Raw genomic sequence first — 24192 nt, 5'->3', positions numbered from 1 at the left:
AGCCCACCACCACTAAGCCCAGTGATTCCATGTTCTTCTCTATTCGAAAAAAAGTAAGTTTCAAGTTTTCTTTCCTCAAAGTAGGTCTTGTTGAAATATCGAATTCAATTGGAAACTTCTTCTTCCAACATATGTTCATTGTTCCCACCAAGACAAGAAGAAGAAGCATGCAGAATTGAAAATTCACTTTAGAAGTTTGTGTGTACTTGGCTTCTTCAACATGCCTACCTTCTCCTTCTTCATCGTCTTGTCTATTGTAAACTGTGAGCAACGCGAGGAAGTACAAAGTTTTCTCAGAATAAATATAAGAAGAAGAAAATAGGAGAGAGACTAAAATTTAAAAAAAGAAGAACACGCTTTCAAAAGCAGGAGAAGCAAGCCAAGGCATGTGGAAACGAATAAGATTGGGAAGTTTCTGAGAAGGATGTCGTGGATTAGGCGGTTGCGGTTTTGTTGCAGAGAGAAGAAGAAGACACCCTCCGGGGAAGCAGGCAAGGCAAGTCTGCAGCTTGTTAAGTAAGTTTCTGGAAACTCTATGGGTCCAGCCAGGGCTGGGGCAGGAGGAGGAACTCTATCAAAGTGTTGAGAGTGTTGCAGATGTTGTCGGCTTTCTCTCAACAAAACCCAGAGTAAAGGAAGAAGAAGGCACTCGAAGGAGTTCACCTGCAGCAGTTACAACACACCGGACAGACTCCATTTACCATCTACTCTGCTTTACATCAATAATGTACACACTGAATATATATACATACATATACATACTCCTCTCTATTTCCGTCTCCTTCTTGTTCTTTTTCGTCTTCAACAATGCAAAAACATTGCGGTTGGGGGAAACAACCAAGCTTCTTCGAGTGGACTTCTGCCTTACTTGGACATTCCGTTCGAATGCCTCACTTCGCTTCTCGTATCTCCAATCAACCAATACAAATCTTCTCTCTAAGTTCTCACACTTCTATTTGTTTACGAAAAATGTTTCAAAAGTGAATACGTGCTCTTTTACATGTCAGTATAATTAGATACTTAATAAGGTTTCTTTCTTTTCGAAATTAAATATTTCAAAATTTCTATGTAGCTCTGTTGAAGTAGAGTGGTGTATCATGAAACTAACGTGGCATGATCATTGACGGAGAAAATGGATAATATTCTAGTGATGGCTCCCAGAGAAATATCATATTTACACGACAATCTAATATGCACTTTTTTCGTCAAGATATAATATCCGAAATTATGGTGCGTATTAGATTAAAACAATCTAAATGCATAGTTCACCGGTAAAAGCATTAATTTGTCGTTCGATAAATCGAAATGCATTTTTAAAAAATGCAATTTCATTCCCATCTGAAGAGGGGCGGATCACAGAAGATAACGACTTCTCTTGGGCCATGAGTATTTATTTATTTGTAGTTTTCATTGGGAGATGGGTCACAGGATTTATTTATTGATTTTGGCTGTTTATAATACAAAATTACAAAATACAAAAATACAGAACAATACAAATAATACAAGAAAAATGCCTCCTACAGCAAACAATGAAGTGCTGAAAAGGCTTGGTGAGTCTATGGTAGTGGTTCAGAGAAGAAATCTATGAGGATTGTGAATTTGCTGAACAGATCTGAGGCAGTTTTCAGCTATGGCATGTAGGTGCATAGTGTGTATACTATGTTGGTCAAGTTTAAATTGTTCAGAAGTTGAAGAAGTTCTTTAATAGTCTGAGAAAATGTCTTCAGAGTATCAGTTGTCATCAGGAGAAGTCTTCGGTGTTGAAGCTGCATTCTTGCCCTTCTCGACTTCTTTACTTTTATTTTTGGCTTATTATTGTATAGGGTGTTTCAAAGAGGCAGTCACAAATTGTACAGCAAAGAGAAAAGAACAAGTTACGACGCTAGTTTAATGCGTAAGGTAATACGTAACTGTTCATTTCAAAGGTTTATTTCATGTAGATCAGGAGTAAAAGTGCGGGGGGCACCGTTCCCCCACCTCCAAAAAATATGTACGAAGTCCCCCCCCAGTTTCTTAAAAATACAATGTGCAAAGATAGGCAGGGGGACGACCTGACGTCGTGCCTGTACCTAACGTGCCCCCATCTTTTCAGACCTACTTTTACCCCTGATGTAGATAGAACAGTATTGTACATAATAAAAAGTGTGTCACGGAACTATAAGCTGTCTGTAAACTATCTGCCGTGATAGATTATGTACAAATCCATTATTGCATAAAATAAATAAAATAAATTTACTATGCCATTATATTCGAAAACGAACTTTTTAAATGATATTAATTTATAAATTATGGATGCGCATTAGAGTTGATGGTTCCTTAGATTTGTGTAAATGCGGTATATGTATACACATTGCTGGCATAAATTTAAAATCACAGACTAATCGGTTATCTTATTCTTTGCTGGATTGTCCTGTCAACTCTACTGCAATGGTTGCACGGTGGCTCAGTGGTACAATTCTTACCTAGGGTTCGTGGGGTCCTTGATTTGATCCTCGGCAAACTAGGTTTGTGGTGGACAACATCGTGTCCGTGGGTTTTCTCGGGATACTAGAATTACTTCCCACATTATCATTCCACCAATTCTTTCATCATCATTAACTTGTCTTAATTATCTGTCTCCATTAGCCTAAAGACCATAAGCATGGGACATTTAACTGAGATTTATATCTTTATTGCATAGTCCATATCACCATTACTTGATCAAAGTTTCTCAAGTTACGAGATATTAAGATATTGGAAAAAATATTAAAATTCTAGTTACCACATGAAAGAAGAACTGCAAAAGAAGGTTATACTTTTGGCGAGGCAGGTTCCTAGAAACTAGAGATCACTTAAATCATTAGCGAATACATAGGGAGTTTATTAACTGTATCAACAAACTTTAAGAGGTGATTCCTCACATCTAAATAAGAATTCCATTCTTTGGGTATGCCCTAAGAAAAGCATAATAATTTATGAAATAATAACATAAGCAGGGCAAATATTTAAGGAGTTTGGTATGTCAACCAAAACTCCTTTGTATATTTACCCTGTCTGGCCAATATCCATCCGGGAGATAAAAAAAAACTCAAGAACTGCTTGAACTGCTTGAACTGCTTGATGGATCTCCGTCAATTTTAGCCAGGATATAGAGGCTCAAAAGATAGGAATTGAGTTCTTTGAAGGAAGTGATTAATCCACCGGAAGTAATAGAAATTAACCATTACCGGTTTTCATTTTGATCACTAAAAAGCAAAAACGGTAGATCCTGATAAGCAGTTTCCTGCAATCGATTAGCGTCCGAAAAATACACTTAATCTCTTTCTTAACTCTTTACTGATCCCGCGACTGATAGAAATTCACTACAACTTTCGGTTTCAAAATTGATCTAAAGGGTAAGAGGAATGTAACTCACTACTTTTAATATATTTCCCTTCCTAAAATATTGTAGAAATAAACTCAATTTATTGCACACATGTCGTTTATTATATATCATTATCTTTCCAAAAGTTACAATTCAATGCAAATTTTCTAGACACTGTCTCTAACGAAGAGATACGTTTGCTACTACTTTCCTCAAGACCTCAATAGAACACCATTAATGACCTTACGGATCTTATTCTCAAGTTCGTCAAAAGTTTTTGATTTGCTTCGACACAGTTCTTCCTTAGCCCATCCCTATGAAAAGAAATCGCATGGAGTGAGGTCAGGACTTCGCGCTGGCCATTCTGTGGGACCCTATCCAGTGTCCTGCGAAGCGTTCATCAAACTAATGTCTCACAGGCAAAACTTAAAGACGAGGAGCGCCATCTTACATAAATAACAGTTCATGTAACTCGTCCCATTCAGAATAGTAGGCCATACAAAATTTTCTAACATTTCCAGGTATTTTCTTAGCGTTCATAGTGTCTCTCAACACACACGGCTCAATAAAGCGGAAAGAAGTTAATCCACACCACACTATCACTCTCGGCTTCCCCACATTTTTCAATGGTCTCTTCGGGATCACCTTCTTCCCAATAATGGGTATTATGATGATTAACGAAACCCTTACACGAAACACAGCTTCATCATTCTACAGATTTTTTTTTTCAAATAAATATGGATGATCTTCATGCCATGCGAGCATCATTTCAGAAAATTCAATATGCCTATCGCAATCACTTGGATACAACTTTGGACATAATGAGGCTTCCATTTCTGTAATGTAACTCTTTGTGGAGAATTACACGTACAGAGTAGCGTGGAATGCCACTGACTCTTGCAGCCTGCCTTGATGATTTTGAAGGGCTTCGCTCATACATCTCTCCCACTTTTTCCTCTGATACCGAAGTCGAGGGCCTACCTGATCTCTTAATTTCCACGACCTACCAGTAGTCATTAATTTTCAGTGTTTCTTTTTGCATACAGAACAGCTTGCCTCCCATGGTGAACCCTACACCACCGTTGGACCTGCTACACCTCAAATCTTGCTGCAATTTTGGCTCTCTCCTCAATGCTTAATCGTTCTGGAATCTCTGTGGCTTCAGAGGAACAACAAAAACTTCACAGGACCTGGAAAAATAGAAAAACGCCATACTTGAATCTATAAAACAAGATAACTTTCATTGCTATCTACATAACATCAATAGAAATTCACAATTCAAAATAGGGAGTTACTTTCCGTTCACCCTGTACATAAAGGAAAAATGATAAGATAGCAAAATGATATTTTTTTCGGAATCTCTCTAACGTTCTAAGAATAGGTATATCATCTGGTTTCTTAACCCTCTATCCAAATCAGAAGTGGCAGAAATCAATCACCTCCGGTGTTACAGTTGATCGTTATAGAGTATAATCGGTAATAGATAACGAGATGCAGTTTTAGGACTTAATTAAGCGCCCCAAGTATAAATTCCATTTTCACTATAATCTCTGATATGGAACCGGAAGTATATAAATCTACTACCTTTTCCAGTTTCAATAATAAATTAGAACATATCACGGTATGCAAATCAAACTTCTTCACGCAGTGTACACTTGACGCTACTACTTCTTGTTAGTTCTAGCAATACTAGATAATGTTTTAGAAATGAGAACATTATCGATGTAAGTATGATGGACATTGACAATTGTCACTTGAAGACATACATATGTTATTTCTTCAGAGTTTGTTGAGAAGATAAATAGTGATCAAGACTACAGATTGCATAACTCATGGAGGACAGCATGCCCAAACCTTTAGTGAGAGCAAGTTGCATTGAGAATCAAGAACATGAGCAAGAATGTGAGCAAACTTGAGCTATCGTGATCCTCATTGAGATTAGTGAGCTTGAGCCCGACTGATCCCCAATGGTAAAATAGCCAGTTGTGATGAGTACCATAGCGGAATTACGGGTACTAATCCAGAGGGAGCCGAGGTTGTCTGTACCAATGTAAGTACGTTTGCGCCTCCCTAGCACTGGCGCAAATCCCGGGTGGATGAGGGAGACATGTTCCCTCCAATCTTGCAACTAGGGGGACTCTCTCCCCAATAATCCAATTTAAAATACGTTTTTTGGGGAGAAATGAGATAACGGGTGTCCCATTGCCACAAAGGAAAGTGAGATGAAATTGATGCCCCCCCCCCCCAGAATAAGCCGCAAATCTGCCCACCTCCCAATGTTGAAGACAACTCAGCTCTCCTGATCATCCACAGCAGTGTTTTTCAACTTCATGAATATTTTGAACATCGCTAAAAAAATGGAGACGGTCTCCTCCCCAATATTTGAAGACAGATTTGCCCCCCTGCTCCCTAGAATGTGGCTATCTGACAACAAACAAATACCGGAACAGCCCTCGGCTCCGTTGAGTGGAAAGGGAAAGCTTCTAAATATCCGTTTAGTGACCCACCGTGTTTAGCAGAATAGTAATGTTGATACTTCGTGCCATTGCATGAAGTCCTTTATTCTTCAAGTTATCCAGAGTTAGAAATATTATGAGTGTAGTAACTAAATATTTTATAGACAGTATGTACGATTGAGGGTAATTTCGTCCAAAGATATTTCGTCAAAGGACATTTCGTCCAGACACATTTAGTCCAAAGAGATTTGGTCCAGGGACATTTGGTCCAAAGGACAATTGGTCCAAACGACATTTCGTCCAAAAGACATTTGGTCAAAAGGACATTTCGTGCAAAAGACAATTGGTCCAAAGAACATTTCGGCCAAAGATATTTCGTCCAAGAGACAATTGGTCCAAAGAACATTTTGTCCAAAGATATTTCGTCCAAAAGACAATTGGCCCGAAGGACATTTCATCCAAACACAGTCGATCCAAAAGACAATTGGTCCAAAGGACATTTCGTGCAAAAGAAAATTGGTCCAAAGAACATTTCGTCCAAAGGACATTTCGTACAAAAGACAATTGGTAATTGGTCCAAACGATATTTCGTCCAAAGAGATTTGGTTCAAAGGACATTTCGTCTAAAAGACAATTGGTCCAAAGACACTTCGTTCAAAAGACAATTGGTTCAAAGAACATTTCGTCCAAAAGACAATTGGTCCAAACGACATTTTGTAAAAAGACATTTGGTTCAAAGGAGATTTCGTCCAGAAGACAATTGGTCCAAAGGACATTTCGTCCAAAAGACAATTAGTCCAAAGGACATTTCGCCCAAAGACATTTGGTCCAAAGAACATTTCGTCCAAAAGACAATTGGTCCAAATCACAATTCGTTCAAAGACATTTGGTCCAAAGGACATTTCGTCCAAAAGACAATTGGTCCAAAGAACATTTCGTCCAAAAGACAATTGGTAATTGGTCCAAACGACATTTCGTCCAAAGACAGTTGGTCCAAAGGACATTTCGTCCAAAAGACAATTGGTCCAAGGGATATTTTGTCCAGGGATGTTTAGTTCAAAGCACATTTCGTCCAAAAGACATTTGGTCCGGTAACGCTTGCTGTTTCGGGGTTCGCTTCTATGAGATGTGTAAAAAAGTGATGCCTATAAAATTATGACTCGGTTACCACCCTTTGCGGCCAAAGATATTTCCTCCAAAGGACATTTCTTGCAGAAACATTTAGTCCAAAGACATTTGGTCCATAAGTCAATTCGTCCAAAAAACAATTGGTCCAAAGGACATTTAGTTCAAAAGACATTTGGTCCAAAGGACGTTTCGTTTAAAGACATTTGGTCCAAATGATCCAACTTAAGATTATTGATGTGGTGTGCCTGGGTTTTCACGGGGTTCTCCTGTTTCCTTCCATTTTCTTCATTCCACCATTTTCATTCACTTCTCATCATCACTGTCTTCTTTAGCCTAACCGGCGTAACCATGGAAGGTAATACTTAAAGATTTCATTTCAGTTCATTTTTTAAAGATTATTTGTCATGTCTACATATTCTTTTTAGCTAGTAAAATTAAAGTTGTATACTTCCCTCAGCATATAAATTCAAGGTCTCAAGAGTGTTACGGGGTTAAAGCCTCTCCTTCCCCAAAATAACACATTTGATAACCAATCCAATCGGTTGCTTATCGAAATCTATAGGGCATTTCTTCTGATAGAGAGAACTTGAAATTTAGCACGCATGGAGATCTTAAGCCTCAAGTAAAGGAACATTTTTCTACATACCATTTTATTCATGTATGGGAATAAGTAGTGAATAAAATTTTACATACCACTATCTGCATACACAATCCAACTTAAAACATACTTGGCATGTAAATAACTTTTCTTTCATTAAAGCAAGTTTGATAAAGGTTCGATGATAATGACTCAGTAATATTTTAACATTTACAGTAACTAATCTTAGTGTTTAGAAACATATGTTAGCACTGACTTATTCTTCACTTATCAGAGTTTACAAAATACTAGATGTAAACGTGGAAACTTGGAATCTGGGGAAACTTGGTAAATATATATTAGTTATTTACAATATCTAGGTGGAGCTGTAGCTAGAGATCTGAAGTATGAAATGTGTCCAAAGTAACCAAAAGTGAATTTCAAACCTTTCTGCACTGATTATATAATCAAGAAAAATTTCTTTAAAAGCTAATTTGTTTCATTTATTAAGAAAGTAGGGAATGTTATGTACTACTATTTAATATAGGAAGCAATTCCATCCCTATTGTTGTCTACCTTTAAAATATATCTTTTCATTGTGCTACTGAAGTAAAAATTTAATATCTAGTTAAACGATATTACGTCATGACTAGTGGGAAAATGTATTATGTCGCTTTAAGATCAAGTTTACTCAGTTAACTTTCGTGTCTTTAAATTGTTTTATTTTTTTTTATTTATCAGTATACGCATTGTTAAGAATGTATATTGTAATTGTAAGTGTCAGCTCTTATAGTGACAAAAATATTGTGTGGCACCACTCTTGGAAACCCATTTCTTTGGGTCTCCGCAGCTTGGTTTGGAAGGAGATGGGATATCTTATTTTTTATAGGTAAAAAAAATTAAATTGGCATTGCATGTCGCCTCTACATGACAAAACGGCTGAACCATTTGAAGTGAATTTTTGAACAGTAGTTAGCATTTGGGTCGTGTGTTAACATAATTTATCATCGTAGTGTCCATTGAATATAATGAAATATATAAACCCCTGGAATGTTAGATGACCCACACGGCATAGCTGTAATAAATGTTGCCTATTCCATGGCATAGTTTGTTCTACTTCAAGTATTGTCCTTTGTCTTATTATTAGCTTCTCTCATAAATCGAGTGTTTTTCTCGTGCAAAAGAACGGACATTCTACATTCTGGTTCGTTTACATAACAAAACAAAATTGGCAGGCGCATTGTACTGTTACATAGAAAACTAGAGGATCTCATTCTTGATCACTTCAAACGTTGAAACCATTTACAGTGAAAACATCTTGCAAAACTGAAGCTATCATAAATGCAATAGCTATATGAAAGTTCAGTGAAGCAAGAGTGTAATTATCACTATCTATCTGCCTTTCTGCACATCCATCAATCTATCAATGTAGAATATTATGAAATACTCTTGATTCCTTTATAAGATAGCACCTAAAGTAGCCGGGAAAGAAGTCCGATTCGTACTGAAAGATTCAAATTTCTTTTAAGTAAATTTCCAATAGAATTTAGGAACTTCCTAGTCTTAAGTATAAGAGGAAGGAACTCATGTATGTTATATATAGTTAAACACGTTTTATTCTTATTGATTTAAGTAAGAAATAAGCGATATCCAAGTACTTCCTTGACATTAAGACTTCATAAAAGGTAACGTTCTGTCATAACACCTAAAAATTAGGAGTTGTAAAGAGAAAATAGTTATAGATTATCGTTTTCGATTCTACTATTATAGTTTACATAAAAAGACATACATGAAGGTAAGCCCTTACTTGCAGTATTAGCATTACCCTTAATTACAAAATTACCATCACATGTTAACACGCTTTTTAAGGACTACTCTAAGGATGGGGTTACGTTTTTCGTAACTGGTCATCTTAGTTATAGTCATATGGAACCCCTTATCCAAATCCAACATTAAAATTTAAAGCTTTAAACTCAAAGTGTTTAGACTCTATAGAAAAGCGTCGTCAACCTGGTTCGTCTTGTAAAATATAAGTTACGAAGCGATAATTACTTTTCTCTATGCAAAAATCAACTCAGATATTTAAAGATTATTAGTCTCACCTTTATTGCTTGATATGTCCTAATATTCCTTTTAAGACCGTAAAATACATAAATTCACTTGACTAGGTCAACACATAACATGTACATAGTCACAACTATCCCATAATAATCCCTTACAGATATTAAAAACATTCTTCTTTTTCTGTTAATTTAAAATGAACATTCTACTAAGTATATTACATATTTATGAACACTTTTTGCCCACGGTACAGGTAAATATTATACTAACTAAAGTATTTCGTTACAGAAAATGTCGCCCGATAAAGGGACTGAATATAAAAGTCATGAGTGGGCTTGGCTTTTATATTCAAGAACCACTGGTCTGATTAGATTAATGTTCGTACATTACGTATGTTCTTTATATTTCAATCACACCTCGTATATATCTTCATTACTTTTTGGTTAACCCTCATATATATATAAAATATTAATTATTATCATTCACATAAATACATTTACAATAAATCTTTGATTTCATTAATATTTCTCTTTTATTACATTATTATTTATTCTTTATCATTAAAAACATCGTCGCTTAGAAATATAATTAACGAGGGTGTAATAGTTTCGATCATCATTACAAACGATGATGTGACAAATAATATTTGTTCTTTTCGGGCGCATTGTATAACAAATTAGTTAGATGTTGCAATTGTAATGTATACATAGTAGCACTAAGACGTCCAAAATAAAGAAGAATTTCACTCAAGGTAGTCATTGAATAATTGATTTTATAGAATGGATCTTATTCTTAACATAATCTTTGATAATTAAACACAAATCAATCTAATATAAATAATTTTTGCCTTTAACTAATTATAAATTGAATTATGATTCTTCACATTAATAAGAAAGAATAAAAATTAAACATAACCTACGTTTGAATAATCAAATGGAAGTAAATAAATTTATTTTACAGAAACAAAAGACACCCTTTTGTTATTAAATAAACACATTTTTCATTATTATTGTTATTTTTCATTCTTATTTATTTGATCAAGAATGTTGGATGCTACTAACTCTTTAACTAGATGCATTTCAAATATTTATAACCATCGTTTTCATTATTAATATTAACACAAACTTTAAAACGAAAATTCACAAGAATCTATAATCAACATGGGTTTAACCTAATTTCGTTAACGGTAATCATGTTACATTCGCACTGGCATATGAATCTAATAAAGTGCATTGTACCGCACAATCGTGGTTAGGTTCTACATTAGGTTGTACATGTCTTTCATCGTGATTTGAATTTGGATACAAAGTACCATCTCGTGAACAATGATTATATCTATACATAGGATTGGTAGCATCTCTAGGATTTCGATATGTATTTCTATTAATTTTGTGTCTACTTCGGTTGATTAGGTTAGGCGGATTCCCTACATAACCTTGTCTATTTTGTTCATTTTGATTGCTAGAGTATACTCGTCTTAGGTTCGGTTCATTATTATTCACACTTCGGATATTCAAATTCCAAACAGGGACCAAATGATCTGAATTATTCTTATTTTTACCCATTCCTGATTGTGTTAGATTCATAGCATGGTATTGAGTTTCGTAGCATTGTACAAGCATTAATAAATGACTGAAACTCATACACTGTGTGGAAAATAAGATCTGCTGTAATTTAAATGGAAGCAAATTGCGAATCGATGCAATTATTCTTGATTCCGATTGCAAGGGATTAACGACCTTTAATTCATTATAGACATTTACAACAAACTCTACAATAGATTTGTGCAATCGAGGATTGAAATGTTGATTTCTAAGAGTGGCATCTCTGTTTGCCAGCAAAAAGTCATTTTCGTAATTCGCGATCAATGCCGCTTTAAATTCCTCATATGTACTAATGTGATCACGTATTGCCTTAAACCATAAGGAACAAGGTGGGAGTAATACATGGGGTATTAATTTCATGTATTGTGATCGGTCGATAGACATTATACTGCATTCGTCTTGGAACTTCTCTAAGAAAGAACTAGCATTTTCATTGCACTTACCACTAAATTTACTCATGGCTTTGATTTCGCTCATCTTGACACTTAACTTTACCTTTCTTTTCTCACTCCTTGTTCTTGTGGTGTGATTGTTCCGGTCCGTAGCGTGCTGTGTCATGATACCATTTATATTTCGTTCATCAGTGATCTTCGGACAATTTTCCTCTAATATAATATCCTCCTCAGATTCCGGCGAAGGTGTATTTATATCCGGTGATTGGGGAAACTCGAAGCGATCACTGCCCATATTATTGCAATAAATGTTATCTCTAGCCTGTAACATTTTAATTTCTTCCTGCATAGTAGCCAACTGGATCTTTTGATGTTTAACGGAAGATTCTATTAGCGTTAAATCCTTTTTTACAGCACAGATTTCATGATTTTGATGATCGTGCTTTTCTTGACATTCATCGGCTAACCTTTTTAACTTCTCTTCAAACTGCGAGGATATGTCGTTCATCACCTGGACAATTGTTTGTTTCGTATCGTCTGATTTCAGTTCTATCCGTTCTATTCGTTTACTTAATTCTTCATACTGCTTGCTAGCTTCGTTAAATTTCAGTTCTATTTTCTTTTCCATGGTCTGGTTAGCTTCATAGAACTTCAGTTCTATCTTCTGTTCCATGGTCTGGTTAGCTTCATAGAACTTCTGTTCCATGGTCTTGTTAGCTTCGTTGAATTTCAATTCTATCTTCTGTTCCATGGTCTGGTTAGCTTCATAGAACTTCTGTTCCATGTTTGTGTTAGATTCATTGAGCTTCTGTTCCATGGTTTGTTTTATCTCAGTCGTCATTTGCATAATTTGTCGCTGCACAGCTAACAAAAGTCGATCCTCAGATGACAAACTTGGTGTTGCACTAATTTCACCTGGATTACTGGTATTAGATTCCTGTTGCACTATTTCACTATCCATTTTTCTTTTGATGACCTTACCGCTTCGTAATACGGTTAAGTTCGTATTCATAAATGGTAATATCCAAGTAAATTCAGCCCTACTTTCCTTCTTCGGGAACTGAATTTTCAAAAATTCCCGGGTTTGGTAAACCAAATTTTTATAACGACTCTATAGAAAAGCGTCGTCAACCTGGTTCGTCTTGTAAAATATAAGTTACGAAGCGATAATTACTTTTCTCTATGCAAAAATCAACTCAGATATTTAAAGATTATTAGTCTCACCTTTATTGCTTGATATGTCCTAATATTCCTTTTAAGACCGTAAAATACATAAATTCACTTGACTAGGTCAACACATAACATGTACATAGTCACAACTATCCCATAATAATCCCTTACAGATATTAAAAACATTCTTCTTTTTCTGTTAATTTAAAATGAACATTCTACTAAGTATATTACATATTTATGAACACTTTTTGCCCACGGTACAGGTAAATATTATACTAACTAAAGTATTTCGTTACAATCTTAGTTATAGTCATATGGAACCCCTTATCCAAATCCAACATTAAAATTTAAAGCTTTAAACTCAAAGTGTTTAGGAGACAGAGGTTACGGAAAAATCACATATTTTGGTATTACTGACTGGTTATTAAACATCCTTCCAAAGAGTCTCCTTTTTTAGTGTACCTAATTTTCCCCCTTTTAGTGCATTTTATAAAAGTATTGCTTTCAAAATATTTTTTTTTTTATTTCTTCTACCACAAATACAGAAGACTCATTTTAATCAACCTCACTTTAGCCACTAATCTTCAAGAAATAAGTCATTTTCGTTATCAGCCAATCTTACTCAATAGTATTTTTCTTTCAATTTTTGTTTGTCTTCAATCAATACACATACACTATAAAAAGGTGTGTGGTTTGTGAAAGAGTTTAGTGTCTTTTATTCAATATACAGTGTTTAGTCCAACACAGTGTCACTAGAGTAGTTTGCAGTTGAAACTTCTGAGTTTCATAATAAATTTATTGAATTCTAATACTGTAAGTATTTTTTTAGCCTTTATAGAGATGTTATACAATTTATGAACTAAGAAGTGCTGATTTTCGTTTTAACCAACTCTTTCGTTATCCGACCAGGGTCCGGCCCCGCGATGGTTGGTTAGCAGTGAGTCTATTGCATTTGTGTTTTCCTCCGATTTGTGTTATTCTCCACCAGGCACGTAGCCAAGGGGTGGGTCCGGGGGATCCGGACCCCCCCTTCGAGACCAGAAATAAAAAATAAAGAAGGATAAAACAAAAAGAAGCAAGAAATAGGAAGAGTCAGCCTTAAAAATAAAAATAATTTTTCATCATCGCTTCTCTGTAGTATTAAACATGTTATTTCAGAAACCGTTTTCAACTTTTCCTTTAACTTGTCATTTGGTACAGACAGTATTTGACAGATATTAAAAAACAAGATGAAAGTTCCGTTAATATTTGATTCAATAGAGAAAGGAGCGCAAGTATTGTAAAATATTTTACAAGACATTATTGAATACGTACTTTTTAAAAAGTAGTTGAGGTCATAATGAAAGGAAAATTGTTATATTTGGATGAACAGAAGAAGGAACCTCGATGTTGTAAAATCTTTTTAAGTGTTTTTAATATTCTTTTATTCGACATTTCTTCATAGTTTGTTACTAAAATACTTACTATCATGTCCTCATTTTATTGTCCTAACAAACCAATATGTGTTGCTAGTAAAATAGTGATCAAGCCCCTTGTGTGATAACCACAATATTTCATATCACACTTCCCCCCCCCTTCATTACGAAATCCTGACTAAACGAACCAGTAAAATAGTTTAGAATAATCGAACTCTGGAGTGGATAACCCCAGTATTTCATGTCTCGGACCCCCCCTATTACGAAATCCTGGCTACGTGCCTGTCTCCACTCCCATATTTTGAACTCTACTAGTTGCTTGTCATCGTTCATTGTGTTTTTGTTTTTTTCTTATTTACAATACAAGAATTCACTCGAAAAATGTGATAAATGGCAATTCGCTACTCTATATCCAATGTTGCGTTAATTGCACTTGTGTTCCTCTATAATACTTATTACGTCACCGTTTATTTCTCAGATCTTCACCAACAATGCTACTTATACTGTAGGAGGATTTTTTTTTTATTTTGCCTGACAGGTAAACTTCCATATGAGTAGTAAAGTTAGATTATCTGTGCAAGAGCCAGATGCTCATTAATCTTTGCTATAGCGGGACCGGAAAAAATTACAGGTAGCTACAGCAAAAACTTCGTGACCTTCTTAAGGTAAGGCACCATGACATACTCAACAAAGGTATTCAGCTGTCAATTGCCAACGGTACAGCCAAAAGCGTTCAGGAAACATTAAATGTATGCAAAGCCTTGGTTAAGATTTGATTTCCCATCCACTCTATTACCCAGATTTCGTGCCGTCATATTTATTGTATCCCAAAATGAAGTAGTCGCCTTAAGCAGAGCACTTTTCTTTGAATGGTGAGGTTATTTGTACGTCGAATACTGCATTTCTTAATCAAAGGGGCACTTTCTACAAAGAATAAATGTAGAATTTTAAAGATTGTTGCTTTGCACGACTACTAGACAAATAATGTGCCCGTTTCAGACTTCTACCTACACTGGGACTTGAACTTGACTATTTCGCTGCTTACAAAATTCCTATTTGATACAGGAAAATTTTCCTCAACGAGCACTACTGGCAGTGGAATTGCAGGTTTCATATATTTTCTGGAGTTGCGCATAGATGGAACAATAGTAAAAGCTAACAAATATTACTTGTAACTGATATTTTGCATCTAAAAGTTTGTTTATTTACAAACACTGATTTCTGCAAAATTTTCGAACCGCGACTATAAATTCAAATATTATCGTAGTTTCTCAGAGTAATAGTTTCGGAGAAGCATAATAAGTTTCACGCTGGTGTCATCTGAAAGGCAACTCTATGTAGTACATAGACGTGGAAATCTATCAGTTAAAAGTATTTCACAGAATTGTCTTCTAGGAAATATGAGTATTAATGATGATTCTCTCGAATAGTAATAATATGTGTAAGAGATCGGCCATTGTCAGGCTCTGGATCCTGTTCTCTTCGACCGTTCACTTCTCAAGTGCTTAGATCACCTCGCTCAAACACGATTAACAGCATTTCTCTCTCCAAGAAAACTCCTTGAGTCTCTTCTCATGAAAATCCTCTCATCAGTTACATCATCACCAGTACAGTCACCTTCAAACCCCTGCTTCATCTGTGGACTCTCTTACTGATGTCATCAGCGTATCATTCAACATACAAGAAGTTATCTAGCAAGCTCTTGATTCTGTCATTAAGAAGATTGTGTCCTGGATTACCAGTATACTTGCTAGATATCTTTACAACGTTCCAGAACTACCTCATCAATTTTTCATTCCAGCCAAGGATTTTTACATCTACCCTATTGTCTCCTTCCACCAAGATGGAAGGGAAAACACAACTAGGACACCTTATTTCTGTCTTTTCACAGGATTTCTAGATTTTGTTACGTTTTTCCAAGACGGAAACCACGCACTTCGATTCTTAACAGAGCCACTTTAAGTGACACATCTCGTCAACCAGTGGAACAGCCGAAGACCAATCGCCTTTCTCCTTCTGGATTTAAAAGAAGCTCACTTCAAGATTACCATCGACTGTTCAAGATTGAACGCAGTACATACACATCGAATTTCACGCAGAAAAAATTATCCCAGCTAGATGTATTTTCTTCATTCGGTGGGATTAATAGATAGATAGCCAGAGCAAATAATACATTTATTACCCGTGCCATTTTTCATTGTTTGCTCCTTCATTTATCAGGAAAAGTGTTTCTCTGTTATCCTTGCAATGAACTGTGAATATATTGGATTAGTAGGCTTGCAAAATATGCTATACGTAAGTGTCGAAAGTCCTATAGAGTGGTATTGATCGTCCGTCCGTCCATCAGTCTGTTGACAGGTATCACAGCAAAAACGTTAAGAAATATCGAAAATCATTTTTTGTTTTGCAAACGGTTCAGCCTCTCAATGATAGCTTTCGCTAACTCTCTATTCAAATCGGAAGTTGTTAAAATTAACCATTTCCGGTTTCAACGTTTATCGCCATAGAACTAAACGGTAACAGATGACGAGAAGATGTTTCTTTCAAACGGTCTAGCGTCTCAAGGCAACATACCATGACTGTCCATACCCCTCTTCCAAAACCGAAAATAGTTCAAATTTACTATTACTTTCAGTTTTAATGTTTATCGCCATAGAACGAAAATGACAACAGATAGCGAGAAACATTTTTTGCACACGATTCAGTGTCTCAAGGCAACATAACATGACTAACCACAACACACTATCAAAACTGGAGGTGGTTCAAATTCACTATTACTTCTGGATTCTTTACTGATTTCCGTAGAGCAAAAACGATAAGTACTATCGAAATACATTTTATTGCACTCGATTTTGCGTCTCAAGGATAGGTTGCATCTTCTTTATTAACCCTCTATTAAAACTGGAATTGGTTCAAATTAGCAATTTCCAGGATCAACGTTTATCAAAATAGAACGATAACGGTAATAGAAAGCAAGAGACGGTTTTCTTGCAAACGTTTCAAGGTGTCAAGACAATTTATATCGTGACTATCCACACCGAAACCGGAAATGATTCAAATTTACTATTAACCCGGTTTAATACTGATTTCCGTAGGATAGAAACGGTAAATGCTATTAATATTTGGTGTTTAGCAATCGATTCAGTGTCTGAATAATAGGTTCCATCTGGTCCATTAACCATCTATTCAAACTAAAAGTGGTTAAAATTAGCCACCTTCGGTTTCAACGTTTATTGCCATAGAGCGTAAACGGTAGGAAATAGTAAGGTTTTTTTTCAACGTCTCAAGACAACATAATATGAATACAAACGACACTCTACCAAAACAAAAAGTGATTCAAATTTATTATAACTTTCGGTTTCAATATTAATTTCCGTAGAAGAAAAACGGTAAATGCTATCAATAACTGCAATAATTGCATACCCAGACAGATTTCCCGTTTGGACTTTCTTTCTTTAAGGAACGTTCTCTAGCACTCGTGTACACAGCCATCACTTATAAAGTTCCCGCCGTAATACTTATAAATTCGATGATCAATTAAGATGTATCATGCCCTTCTGCATCGCGAAATCGAATTACATTACATAGTTCACACTTGGTGGGCGCTTCGATTGTACTCCATATATTTTCACCACATAATCTGTTTATCGGTGTGGAGGATAGATAATGTCCAGTAAATAGTATTGTTTTAACCTCGTTTTATCATCCCACGTGATTCCCTTTTCATCGGTTAACGGAGGTTGAAAAAAATTGCCGTCGTAAATCTCGACAGTTTCGACCGAGAATTGTTTTATCTACTGATTCGACCAGCTAAACATACCTATGTTATTCAATTATATATACAAAAAGACAATTGCACAGAATACTAATATAACGTGCATAACATGAAGAAGAGAGAAGAAAAACCACTTGCAAAAATTAAGAAATAATCTCAATACTGCTTAGTGAGTTCGAACTTCAACAGATCAAAATGCTCTTCTTCATTTTTCGATGCCCACTGACAACCAGAGAACCATTAGTTGAAATAAATTCGACACGATATTACTGCCTATATTCTACAATACTATTGACGATTAACGGGAGAAAATGTGAAAGGATTAAATATAATAAAACGATAGATCTCTTTAATCTAAACAAAATGACATATATTTAGTGTAAAATTTCGTGTATGGGTTTAGAGAAAAACCGAGGAAAACAATTTTTTGTAAGTTGATACTGCATAACCACATCATCTATTAAGATGAAGCTAAACCAAAATGAAATGAAATCTTTAAGATTTAAGTCTCACGATTATGGCGGCTAGACTAAAGGAGACAGTGATGATGAGAAATGAATGAAATAATGAAGTGAAGAAAGTAGGAGAAAACAGGAGAACTCCGATAAAACCTAAGCACACGGTATTTACCCACCACAAAGCTCGCTTTAAGATGAAAATGATACTGAGTTACCCACAAACAAACCTTTTTCATCGTGACATCTGCAAGATGCCAATATGCACTGTGGTTAATAAAATATAGTCCAAAATTATAATGGATCCTTAAACTTGAATTTTTGTTGGGCCACGGTGGCTCAATGGTTGAGTGTTTACCTCTGGTGTATGGCGTTTCTGGTTCGATCCCAGCTCGTACCAAATGAGCTTTGTGGTGAACAAAACGGGTTTTCTCGGGTTCTCCCGTTTCCTCCCACTTTCTTCATTCCACCCTTTGCCTCATTTCTTATCAACACCGTTCCTTTTAGCCTAGCCGCATAAACGTGGGACGTAAAAGTTAAAGATTTTATTTCATTTTTGAATTTTTGTTTCAGTATAATATTGTTCAAAGATAAAATATAATTACTGATATATCAGTCGAACTGAACAAAATGACACTTGAGGGTAAATTCTCATGAGTAATTTTCGAGAATAGCTTAAAAATGTTAATTTTTATAGGGGTCAACAAGTAAGCTATTTATTGCCAATCTGATAGAGTTAATAATTTTTATGTTGTTGGAATAGATTATTTACTCATGTAGTGTACCTGAAAAATACACACTGTTACGTAATAGATTGTGTCTACTGTTCGTTGATTTCTCCTAACAATGACAGATATACTACCCGTAACTTTTGCTGTGTCTGTTGCTGGTAGATTTCTCCTAACAATGGCAGATATACTTCTTGTAACTTCTATTTATCTAGATTCTCTGTGACACTAGTCATCTACTTTCTTCACTCCAATTTCTATTTTTGACATAGTTCTTTTCGTCCGAATTATCTTTGGTTTTGTGTTTTTAAATAAATATGTTTTTATTGCATTTTCCACTGTCTTTCCTCGAATTTTTAACATTCTATCAATTTTCGATTTAGGTTACAACACTAAATTCATATCATCTGCAAACTGAGTACCAAGATTCATATTACTTTCAGACATTAACGATTTCCAAGAGAAATAATGGTTAACTGCAAGTTAACAAGTGTGTTTTATAAAAATATTTTTAAAAGTTTTTTTTCTTTTGTTAGCAATGTTTTGCGGGAAAAAGCATTTGAAGTTAACAACTCTTGAAACAAAACTCTTGATTAATATTTATTTAGAAAAAGCATAACTTTATACGCAATAGTTAAAATACGTCACTTTTTTCTGGTTTCATTGTAAGGGTTATTAGAAACAAGAACCACGCTTAGTTTCATAGAAAAACATAAACTTTCTAAACTTCTTTTTTCTAGAGTACCAGCTCTCTTACAGGTAGCGTTTTTATCGATTACCATTCTATAATTTATAAAGTTTGTCACAACTTTCCACTTATAACCCAAGAAACTCTATACCCTGAAAAGCTATCACCGTACTATACGTGACAACTTTGTCTTTAATTACACTTGAAAATACAAATTAATTTATCATAAGACAGATCGGAATTTCTGTTGGAGAAAATTACCCCCGCAGGTACTTCCAAACTAAACTTCATACAGGAGGAAAAGGGGGCTAAGAAACTTTTCACGCACTGCTGCACAATTTTCTACTTTAGCATGTAAGAGACCCCCCCTACTAGATTTTACATGATTAATATTCTGTTCTTATACAGAAAATACTTCCTTAAATTTCCTTCACTGTCACGAGGCGATCACCAATACTAAATTAGAAACTATTATGGAAACAACGAACTGTGTATATATACAATAGTTAAATTAAGAACTTCAGAGTCGAAAGCTCATCATTTGAAGACATGGACGGTATTTTGCATTGGGTCTTTCTCGCAATTACATAATTTCAAGTTTTGCTTGCAGAGGAAGTGGAAATGCTGGTCAAAAGATTTTCCACTGATACAACTCGAGTTTTTTTTTAAAAAGCTTTTCGTTGCTAGCTTTACTATTATACTATTGATTCAAACTCAGAGAACAATTTACCCTTCCTGAACCCTAAATGATGCCAATGCTCCCTTGGATTCAGGTTCACTATGCTGATAGTATAAATTACTCTAGTCCGATGATTTTTTTAAAATCTGAAAATCGAATATCTATATATTTTAACCTTACTTCCTACTCTAATGGATAGAACGCTTCCCGAAAAAGAAAATACAATCCTATTTTAAACTGAAGATCTCGTCCTAATATAGCTTCAATAATGGGGTAGAATACTTAACTTTAATTCATAAGAAACCGAAAAAGAACATCCAATCCCATGTTAAACTGAAGGTCTTCTACATAGCCTCAATGCTGGGATAAAACGCTTACCTTTGACTCATGGGAACTCGAAAAAGAACATCCAATTCCATTCTAAACTGCAGATCTCGTCCTATATAGCCTCAATGCTGACAAAATTTAAATAATATGTTAATGCCTATCTTGTAGTTATAAAACGATAAGTCTGTTCGTAATCTAGATGAGATTGTAAAAATCATACATCTGATACTTAATCCATTCCATTTCATTTAGTTAGTTATTGTCTGGATAGTATGCTCAGCTCTAGAAGAAAATATACAACTTTTTAGTACGACTGTTTACTCTCTGTTATGATTGGGCAAAATCGTAAGAAGATGACATATCTCCTCATTTTCTGCTTTGAGCACTAATCATTATAATTGCAAAAATAGACTTATTTAAAACTAGTTTAGTGCATAGTGTTACGTGGCATGAATACTTCCATATTGGCCTTCAAAACCAATATTGAAGTATTCATGTAATACTTTTAAAATTTCTTCACAGCAGACACAACAATTTTTGTTATCTTCGTCTCATACATATTCTAATAATCACCAGATTCTTCCAAAGTAGGTTACATGTTCTTCTTTACTTAAAAACCTTAATCATGGTCATAAGCTTCATTTGTATAATCATGGTCATAAGTTTCAAAGTATGTGGTTATTTTTTATACAATTTCTTCCTCATAATGACAAGTATAGTTCGAAACACATCACTACTAAAAAAAATAATAATAATAAACTTTTACATACTATATGAAGCATGCGGGGTTTAAGAACGAACTTAGTATGTTGAGCTATGTTGAGTTCACTCTTACTACAAAATTTCATATTTTTAAATTATTCATCATAGTCATATGCAATGTAAATACTTATTTTCAATTTTTTTCTAAATGATATTCTATTCTAAAGTATGAGTTTTATTTATTTATTTATTTATTTTCAATTACTTCAACTTTCTCATTTAATCTATATTGCGTGGTATTCCCTTTTTCACCGTATACAATAATTTATTTTTAAATTTATCATCGTTGTCAAAAGTACATTACAGAAGTTATTGATTTATTACCTTTTTTCCACTTCTATATTTTGTGTTGTTCTAGACGTTGTTGTCTTGAAAAATTTTCTTCTACGGTTTAGAAGTATTTCTACGCAGGTATGTTTTTAAAAAAGTCAAAATGACTTCCCTCTGGCAACAAATAATTTACAAGTAGTGTGCAGTGGCGTATTTACGATTTTGTTTCAGGGAGGAGGGAGCTTTGCTAACTTTATTCCTAGAAATGTGCCAATTCTGTGAGATATTTAATTTACTTTAAAATTTCGGGAGGGGCTTAAGCCCGGAACCCCCCTTTAAATACACGGCTGGAGTGTGAGCGTCATTGTTACAGTAGGAGAAACAAAAAACAAAAAAACAATAGATACAATCTGTTTATTAGTTGTGTGTATTTCTCAAATAGAGAATATAAATAAATAAACTACTGCAATCAGATCAATCAACTGCATCAGATCGGTAAGGAACTTTTGGAGAAACAAAAAATTAGTTTTTCTTGATTTTCTCATACCTACTCATGAGAACATGCAATTTTGTTTTGTTTTTCTCAATGTTATCAATCAACGGATGTATGTATAAGATCCTAGAAGAATATTTAGTTTCAACAGAAATTAAAGTTAAGGAGTTAATTGCAATTTGAGCTTTAACCACACACACACACACACACACACACATATATATATATATATATATATATATATATATATATATATATATATATATACATACATATATATATATATATATATATATATATATATATATATATATATATATATATATATATATGTGTGTGTGTGTGTGTGTGTGTGTGTTCAAATGTGTGTGTGTCTATGTGTTAGTTACGAATTTTTCAATTTTGATCCTTACATTCGATAAAAGATCAAACTATCTGAAAGAAGTGGTGGAATTTTTGGGGTCACTCTTACCATTCCCGAGATATTGACCAAAAAAGTTCCAATTTCAGGATATTTAAGGAGCCATATCTCCGGAACCGTAAGTCATAGAGAGATAATATTGGAATTGATCAATACCTAAGAGGGTGCTGAACATTTGTTACATAATAGTAACCGGTGGCCACTGGCGAACTGGCGACCGTTCACGAAATATTGGTAAAAAAAGTTCGGATTTCGGGAGATTTAAGGGGCCATATCTTGGGAACCGTAAGTCATAGAGAGATGATATTTTGCGAATGTTTCAATTTTAAGGCCCCCATTTTGAGCATGTATCTTCGTAAAGCAACAGAACGTAGAACGTTTTAAAAGAACTCCTAAACAAAATATGTGGAAAAAATTTACTACTCAAGGAAATTATAAATGGATAAATATATTACAAGAATTGTTTAATGAGTATAATAATACAGTATATATGTATAACAATTGGCATCAAGCCTGTAGAAGTTAATAAGAAAAATTAATTATTTTTAAGTTCGTTCTGGCAATGCTCTTGGAGCATTCTCAACTGGATTTTTACTGTCGTCTTGCTAACATTATAATAAAGAAATTGTTGCGGTTGTATTCCAAGATCAGTTTCACCTGAACAGATGGCGTGATTCTTGTGCAGCATCAGCTTTAAGGGTTTCAAAAATTGTTTTCTTCGATTTTTGGCTCAAAAACTACGCATGAGCGTTTACATTGAAATACCGTATATTATTTTTTTTCAGCTGAGTTTGGTTTGAAAAAATGGAATACAATTTTTTGAGTTTTACGTCCCATGGTTATGCCGACTAGGCTAAAGGAGACGGTGATGGTGAAGAATGAATGAAATGATGGAATGAAGAAAGTGGGAGGAAACAGAAGAACCCCGAGGAAACCCACGCACACGGTGTTTCCCCACTACAAATTTCACTTGGAGGGGGCGTCTCATCTTTGGACTTGCTTTATCGATAAACGCTAAGAGTATTATATAACTTGTCTTAGGATCTACTGTATTTATTATTTTCAAGCCATTAACACATGCAGAAGGCTCCATATTTATGAATGCAGTTCAAGAAAATAATATTATCTCTAGATTTTTATATATAATAATAATTTATTGTACGTACGTACGATATCTAAGTAATTTTCGTTCTTATAACTAAACTTGTGATTCCACTGAAGTTATGAGGCTTTATCATTGTTTTGTTATAAAATATTAGTTTAGGTAAGTTTCTAGGGCATAGTCCTTCTAGATAAGAAAAAAATCTCTACGCCTTGAAGCTTATGCTTTCTGTTTGTACAAGATCAATATCTTCCTTCGCTTTAAGTTCAGCCATAGTCCATTGTGCGTAAAGTGCCTATCCGGTTTCAATGATATAAACAGATTTTTGAGGAGATGGCTGAAA

The 24192-nt window shown here is 34.7% G+C and overlaps 1 long non-coding RNA gene across 1 annotated transcript in view; it reads right to left on the bottom strand.

The window, feature by feature from the left end:
• Window positions 1–3595: 3595 nt before the first annotated feature.
• LOC145664330 (uncharacterized) overlaps window positions 3596–24192 on the bottom strand; it is a 1055818-nt gene continuing 1035221 nt past the window's right edge. Inside the window, exon 11 of the long non-coding RNA XR_014127356.1 lies at window positions 3596–4533. This is a non-coding gene — a long non-coding RNA (uncharacterized LOC145664330). The remainder of the gene's footprint in view (window positions 4534–24192) is intronic.

This window comes from Thermobia domestica, chromosome 11 (assembly GCF_964235325.1).
Source record: "Thermobia domestica chromosome 11, izTheDome1.hap1.1, whole genome shotgun sequence".
Taxonomy (NCBI): domain Eukaryota; kingdom Metazoa; phylum Arthropoda; class Insecta; order Zygentoma; family Lepismatidae; genus Thermobia; species Thermobia domestica.
This window is presented reverse-complemented; position numbering and strand designations above follow the sequence as displayed.